A 9104-nucleotide genomic window follows, 5' to 3' on the forward strand; every position below is an offset into this window, starting at 1 on the left:
GGATACTTTTGACTCATTTACTTATAAATAGGTCGGGTTAAATGTGTATAAATCTTGTATATTATTTTGAGATGCTTCTATAGAATAAGTCTGAGAATAATATTATCTAGGTTATGAGAACAACCTGTGTCATATAATATATATTTATAATTTCAACTTAAAGATCGTTTGTATTGGTAAAAGACCGCAAGCCGATTGTTATTGCGAGTTAAAAATAACTACGTTGCTTATCTCGGTAAAAATAAGTACATACATTGTTATTTGATGCAATTCATTTTTCTTTAACGTTTAACCATAATTAAAATGAAAACTATATATCTATTTTAATATTTTTAAAGTATTGAAGGGCAAAGTGAAGATGTTACCCAAGCAAAAAGCAATAAAAATGACACTGAGAATTATTGACTTGGTTTTGTCGGTGAACACACGGACAAAAACCAAAAAACCAAAGAACTCTTCTATTACTGGACTGTTTTTAAAGTGATTTGAATCTATAGTTAAGAATACTTATAATGTAAACCCTAGCAATTATAGGACTAAAACCATATACATGTAAACCCGAAAAGAACTAAACGGGTCCATACAGCTTCGAGTCAACAACCCTTAGCCTGCTCGGAACAATTATCCCTTCGAAATCTTCAATCGAGTTTTCAACTTCATTCCGAGTCGGATTACCAAATTTCAAGTCACATTCTAACAAAAAAAATAAATAATAAATAATACTTACTTTGCTACCAATATGAATAATGTATTTTTGTTTTTCATCTATAATTACAACGTTACTCGAATTTTATATACATAATAGCTACTCAGTAATATCTCTTTATTAATATAGCAAAAACAAGATAACCTCAAAATATGTCTAAGTTCCATTTTATATATGCTTAAAAAATATATAAATACATTGTTAGTGTTATTATATATACTACAAATTCTTAAAATGCTTGTCTGCAGTAACCTTTTTTCTCTTTCATATTTGGACACGGAGATTTTAATTTTTGTTATTTGGACACTGAAGTTTTGATTTCCCTTGTATTGTACAAACTTCATATCTTTTCTCATCGTTGTCTTCTCTTCTTACCGCCCTTTTGGACGAATAGTATTTGTTGCCGTTTTTTTTATTTATTTTTCTCTTTTTTCGTTGCTCCTCCTTCCTCTTCACCTGTTGCATTCTTATTTTTCCTTACTGTCTCTGTTTCTTTTTTACGTATTTCCCGTCGTTGTCTCGATTCCTTTTTTAGGTATGTTGTGTTGTAGAATCTGATGTCTGGAATTTTCACTTTTAAACGTCGTTTCTCTCCTCATTTGGCTGCACTTATTTCTCCCGAAATAGGATTATCTTCTTCCGTTACAAACAATTGTTTAGTTTTGCCTTCTTGTGATGATATCGGTGATATTGTACTTTTATTTGTAGATCATGTGGTGCTTTTTTTGGTTTGATGAAAGGGTTTTGTATCTGTCACGACCAGATTGCCCTGCCTATACGCGTTGTTGTAGGTCTGGTTCTGTCGTATTGCCATATCCACTTCTGCCTCCTCAATTGTTGCTTGCTTTATATGATTTCCCCCCTTACATGAAAAACATAAGGGCTTATAATAACATGTTCAGTATGATATTTTTCGGAGGTAAGGTAGATGAGGATGTTAATAGGATGGGTGGTCCAGATGTATTCAAAGTTTTCGGTCAGGTTTGTCATTAGATTGGTGCTTTTGATGTGGTTGACGAAAAAGGGCCTAAGTTTTTGCAGTTGTATATTGTTGATACAGATCATGAATTTCATAATAGGCTTTCTGCTTTTCGAAATAATGAAAACAACTCTTTAGATCCAACAATAGTTCAGACTCTTATAGATATTTTTACAGCTCACAATGAATATGTTAAGGACTTTTAAATGTTCAAAAGATATTGTTGCTGAAAGGAAGTTACTTGAGTACGCAGTTTGTCTTTTTAATGATGTCTGTGACCGTCTGTATGGTCATCCGGCTCCGGGTACTGTGGGTTGTATTGTCGTTGACGAAGATGCAGTTGGTAGTACATATGACATAGTTGTGCGTTCCAAAAGTGGACATCCACGCAGGGTTAGTAAACTTCATCTTAGCTACGTACCCTTGCAGTATCCTATTTTATTTCCTTATGGTGAGGATGGTCGGTCTCCACGTTTGAAGCTTTTAAATGGGATTGGTTCGAAGGCTAGGAGTCTTACTATTAGCATGTATTATAATTACCACATACACGCAAGGAATGGTGTATACTCTCTGCTATTGAATTTTTGTAGATTGTTCCAGCAATATTTAGTTGATGCGTATGCCTGTATTGAACTTTCGCGACTTGACTTTTATGAACATAATCAAAATCAACTAAGATCAGCGTACGTTAGTGGTATTTATGATGCTAAATCACGTGGTGATACTGAAAGTCGGTGTATTGGCAAGCGTGTACTTCTACCACCATCTTTTGTTGGTGGTCCGCGATATATGTACAGCCACTATCAGGATGCTCTTTTTATTTGTCGGTAGTATGGGAATCCAAAATATTTTATAACCTTTACATGTAATGTTGGATGACCAGAAATCACCCGGCACATGGCTGTGCATCGGTATGTTGATGTCGCGAGCAGGGCTGACATAATTTCACGTGTATTCCGTATGAAAGTTGATGTGTTTATTGCATACTTGAAATCCGATAAGACATTTGGCCCTATAGCAGCACGTAAGTTTTTTTTTTCTGCAAACTAAAATTTTTTAATTGTTTTTCTCTATTTTTCTTTGCTCATAACTGTGTTTGCTTTCTTATATTCTATCCATTTTTTCGGGTTTGTTGCAGATTTATATACTATTGAGTTCCAAAAAAGAAGTTTGCCACATTGTCATGCGTTGATATGGATAGCATATTATCATAAAATAAAGGAAGCATCTACTATTGATGCTTACATTACTACTGAATTGTCAGACCCTGATTCTAAGCCATTGTTATATGAGACCGTTACAAGATGTCTTATACATGGACCATGTGGTTTACTAAATAATAAGTCTCCTTAGGTGTAAAAAAATTACCCAAAAACTTTTGTAGTGATACAGTTTTCGACAAGGATGGTTATGCTCATTATAAAAGAAATTCAGTCGCGTTTCATACATTACAAACAGGTGTGGAACAATAGGTTCATTGTCCCATATAAAAAAAGATTGTGTTTTCGTTTCAATGCATATATCAATGTTGAGTATTGTGTGTGGAATATGATGATTAAATATTCGTTCAAATATGTGTCAAAGTGAATGGAGCGTGTTAGGTTTGTTGTTCAGAGAGGCGTGCAACCTTCTGAACCTTCTACTTCTACAGAAGGTACGTTAGTTGATGAGATTAAAAACTACATTGATGGTCATTTCCTTTGTCCTCATGAGGCTGCGTGGCGTATACTTGATTATCCTATTCATGACCAAGATCCACCTGTTGTAATACTACATGTACGTTTGCCAAATATGCAGTCTATGTTCTTCAAAGAGAACACTCGTATTAAGCAGGTGGTTGAAGATCCCAGTTTTGGTAGTAGTTTGTTATTAGGTTGGTTTGATAAAAATAAGTAGGATGTAGTTAGTCATGATCTTATGTATACCTCCTCTCATATTAAGTATTGGTGGGGTAAACATGCAAAAGCTTGGAAGAGAATGAAACGTTCTAATTCCCATGCATTAGGTAGACTTATCTTTGTTCATCCGTCTGCTGGAGAATTATTTTACCTAAGAATGTTGCTTTCTCATCAAAAAGGTTGCAAGTGTTATGAAGATTTGCATACTGTTTCTGACATTGTATTATTCTGATTTCCATGGTGCTTGTGATGCCATAGGTCTAATAAGGGAAGATAGAGAATGGATGGATGCTTTTATTCAGGCTTTTGAATGGGCAACGTCCTCTCAACTGCGTTCTTTATTTTGTTATTTGCTTCGTCTATGTGATGTTAATGATCCTATGTCTTTGTGGTTTATTGGATGGAAGAAAATGAGTGATGATTTGGTATATACCATTAAGATGTCCAATCCTACTCTTGATGTAAGTATAGATGATTTGCATGTACAACAAATGGTTTTATATGATTTGGATCGTCTACTTAAATCATCTACACCTTCAAGATCTGTTGTTGACTCTCATTTGCCTAAACCAACAGAGGAAGCCATCGCTATGTTAAAAACCGTCTTTTTTTTTAGAAGAAACAACGTATGATAAGGAGATTTTGAATGTCACTCACGAGCAAATGTTGTCATCTCTAAATCATGAACAACTTCACATCTATAATATTGTTCAATCTGCAGAAGATAAAAGTCAATAGCTGCTCATGTTCGTTTATGGGCATGGAGAAACTAGCAAGACTTTCCTATGGACCACCATAGTTGCTCATTTTCGTTCAAGAGGGAGAATTGCACTTGTTGTTGCTGCTTCGCGTATAGCGTCCCTGCTCCTTCCATCAAGAAAAACTGCTCATTCTAGGTTTAATATTCTGATAGACTTTACCGATAACATGCCATGTAATATTACAAAGAAGATAATGTTTGCTGAGTTATTGTAACGAAATTTCATCATTATATGGGATGAAGCACCAATGAGTGACATGCGTTGTTTCGAGTGTCTAGATCGCTCTTTAAGAGATATCCTCGAATGCGAAAGTAAAGTTTTTGGTGGTATGTCACTATTATTAGGAGGGGACTTTCGTCAAGCATTACCTGTCTCTCCAAGGAGTACACCCTCTGAAATTATCTCCTTTACGTTGCCAAACTCGTACTTATGGTCGTATTTCAAGTTGTATAAACTAACCGATAATATGCGACTTACAAACTTCTCCAATTCATTGGACACAAACTTAAGCATCCCAGAGTTTGCATCTTGGTTACTAAAAATTGGAGATGGGGCGATTGGTGAAATTGATGCATGTGATAAAACAAATAGCAGATGGATTGAAATTCCTCGATCACTTATTATACCTCCATCAGAGAATGCATTAGACAACCTTATAAACTTTGCATATGGAGATGGTATTCTAAAAAAACCTTCTGCTTCTGACTTGTCTGGTAGAGCAATAGTTTGTCCGAAAATGAAACAATCCAAAAAATAAATGATATAGTTTTGCAGAAAAGTCCTGGTCATTCTAAGATGTATGAAAATGCTAATAGTATTGAATTCAATGGCAACCAAAGTACAAAGTTTAATACTTTCTATCCATTAGAATATCTGAATGCCCTTAGCTTCCCTAACATACCTGCATATTTGCTATCATTGAAAATTAACACTTCCATTATGTTGATTCAGAACAAAAACCAAAAAGAAGGTTTTTGCAATGGGACACGGTTGATGGTTTCACAGTTACTGTCAAACGTGATAGAGGCAATAATTATTACTTGAACTTCATATTAGATTCATCCATAAAGCCCCTAACATACCTTTTACCTTCATTAGGAAAAAGTTTCCAGTAAAAGTTTGTTACGCTATGCCTATTAACAAATGCCAATGGCAATCTTTAAAAAAATGGAATTTATCTGCCAGAACCAGTTTTCACACACGGACAACTGTATGTTGCCTTGTCTCGTACTATATCTCCAGATTCGGTTAAAATACTCATACATTCTGATGACATTATGACAAATAACAAAACGAAAAACGTTGTTTTCAAAGACATTCTACAGAAAGTTAATAGCTCAGAGGTCAAATACGTATTTACCTTTTACAATTGTATACAACAACCTAATGTATTTATCTTCATTTTATTTACTTGCATTCTCCATAACATATCATCTTTATTACTAGATTGAAAAATCATTACTTAATTGCTTCTTTATTATCACACCAAACATGTCTCAAATAACAACAACAATCTCATAACTGCATTATGGATGTCCAGGAACAACATTCCAGGTATATGAATACGTCTGACTTCATATATAACAAATTTATATTGCTAACAACCATTGTTTAAATGACAAAAAAAGCACAATATTTTGAACATGTTTAGGTTTGAATCTTGCGTATGTGGACACCGCAGATAAGAAATCACGAGACATGGTTCTTAGTTGTTGACAAAAATGTAAGTTATTAACTTCCTTCCCAATCTGTAATTGTAATGTATTCACACATTAACTTGCTATAATTTGTCGATTATGTATAAGGGTGATGGTGTTCAAATTCTCGGACAACGAAAAGATCAAGGTTTTCTACAATCCGTTCTCATTCCTTCTAGATGTTATACAATCGAGAAGTATGGATATGGAGTGTCAGATCGTTATCAAAACTAGCTCAATAGTGATGTTTACATAGCTGTTAGAACGACATCATCTATTACACCACTTCTATACACGACCATTATTCCCAGATATTGGTTTTATTTCATTTCCAAAAGACAGATATCAAATTACAAAGATCAACATGCAGGTTTTAATATATGTGCATATGAAACATATATCAAACAAAACAATTCACATACGTCGTTAACAACTAATACCAACTATTTCTATCCCTTCTAAGATAATGTGCATCAGTGGTGTAAATTAATTTTATTTACTTGCAGATTTTGTGGGCGTCTTCAGTAAACTTATTAACTGCACAAAGAAAGACAAAGAATCATATTTGTTGCTAATTCTAAAAAATGAATCGTAAGTACTTTGTTTGTGGTATTCTTTTGGTATGTTAGTAACATATGTCAAACCTATGAACATCAGTGGCGATGATATTGCAATAAGTTTGTGGAAAGAATGCACCAACACGGCTTCAAAGTTTGATCGTACTGCTCTTGAAAGTGCTCCTGCTCCTGCTGTAGTGGCCATAACCAGTGTCAAAATTTCAACTTATGCAGGTAAATCCATATCATATTCTTTATACATTTACCATTTCAAAAAACTCCATATCACTTACTTCCATATTATTTTCAATATTTAATATACACGAGCACTACGACTTGGAATTTCACGATCAGTATTGGAAATGAACGGAGAAGTGGTGGAACGTGTGGAACCACATATTGGATCACCATCCTACAATTACAATATGAAGGGACGAGACAACCTTTTTCTAAACTAAATAAAATAGGATTTTGCTTTCACTAAATGATCATGCCTATCCCTCTTTGGTTGGCTTGCTTTGCTTCGCTTGACTTTGATTTAAAAAGAGTTCGAGCTCTGAGTAAGCTCTTGCTTTGATTCACTTGGTACCCTAAAGACTTTGACCCTGTAAGCTAAACTAGGAATCTCGTACGAAACTGAGAATATGATCATGACAGCACATCGAAAGAAAGTGGCTCGTGGCTTTCAACTGGAAGACAAACACGCGGTTGGCTGACCTCTTTAGGCAAGAGAGGCAGTAGGAAGAGAGAGTTATGCTTTTTCTCCCGCCTCAGCTTCGCGGATGGGAGGAGTACGAGAGCTGAGGTTTCGCATCGTTTCTGTCGTCATGGTCGACGAGGAAGAAAGAAATGAATGAACGTTCTTTTGGGAAAGTGTATAATAATACATCTACTGAGACGAAAGTGAAAGGTAAGTCCTTTCACACTGCTGGCAAATTCAACCATTTCACCACCATGAAAGGTTGCGATCTACGGCAGATGATTCACACCATCGTCCAACATAAGATACAAACAACAAACACCATCTGGACACTAAAACGGAAACTTAAAGCTAGTCATGCTATGAAACATAGTCTAGCAAAAGCAATATCTGAAAAGCCAAATTTCCACAATTACACGATATCAGCAGAAATCCTCAACAGCGAAGAACTTTTGACACGAAAGCAACAAACATGATCAAAGCATGGGAAGAAGAGATGAATGCAACTATCGCAACACTATACAAAGTTCCAGGTAACCTTCCGGTGAAGTAAACATATAGTATTAGTTATTATCTTATGACAAAAAATATGTGTGTTTGCATGTCTGTTTACTTTGTTCTCCTTTCATCATGTCCCAACACCTTCCATGTATCAATAAAATAATTATCAACACATCAACTACATTATATATATTATATTAAAACATTAATGCAACACATCTCTGAAACAACGGCCATAACTTAGATCATACATCATCATCATCGTCTCGAAAAGTAACGCTTCCATTAAATACATGTCACACCCCCATACCAGAACGACGGAAACGTCCGGAGGCGGGTATGCCTTAAAATGATGAAATGGTCCGAAAATGATGAAAATCCAGAGTGTAGGGCTATTCCTGCGAGGGTCCGAAGGTCTTGAGAAGGAGTCCGGAGTCACCTTTGAAGTTCCAGAGTCATTTATGAAGTTCCGGAGTCATCCTCGGATCCGGAGTCAGGTGCGAGATCAACAGGTCCGGTTCGGCCAGAGATTTCCGAAGCGACACGAGGCTAGAAGATCCGGACTGAAGATTCTGAAGCGGGTCTATTCCGGAGTGAAGCAAGGGGGTCCGAAGCAAGGCTTCACCCTTCCGGAGCAGGTAAGATCCGAAGCAAAAGAGGGGTTTCCAAAAATGTGCATCCTTTTGGCTCCTAAGAAGGCATTCCGGATAAGAGGTTCCGGACCAAGAGGGTTCCTGACCAAGGGGCCCTTTTTGGGTTTTCCTCTCCGATTTTGGGCTGTTTTCGACTGAGGAAGGTACATAGAGAGATTTGGGAGAGATTACTCATACTTGGAGAGATTTGGGAGAGATTTCATATTCATGGAGAGATTTAGGAGAGATTTCACATACTTGGAGATATTTGGGAGAGATTTGATATTCTTGGAGAGATTTGGGAGAGACTTCATATTTTTGGGAGAGATTTGGGAGAGAGAGATATAGTGGGAGAGATTGAAAGAGACTTTGTCGGGAGCCTTTATTAATGTTTTTCTTTGGAGTGCAAGGTCCTTAGACTTAGTTCCATTCTATTTTTGAGTGCCTTACACCCCCGAAGGGTACTTAATAGTACTTTTTAGAGTCTTCACTTCCCTAGATCTAATTAGGGTTTTAAATTATGTACCTAAGGGACCCTCAAGTGTTACTTTGCATTAGAAATTATAGTCATACATTAATAAACATAAATAAATCCCTAACATATAACACTAGTTGAGTTAACCGAGTTGACTTGTTGACCTTGACTTGACCCAAAGCTTGCTGGTTGTTATAT

This window comes from Lactuca serriola, chromosome 4, assembly GCF_051521515.1.
Source record: "Lactuca serriola cultivar US96UC23 chromosome 4, Lser_US96UC23_V15, whole genome shotgun sequence".
In the NCBI taxonomy this organism is placed as follows: Eukaryota; Viridiplantae; Streptophyta; class Magnoliopsida; order Asterales; family Asteraceae; genus Lactuca; species Lactuca serriola.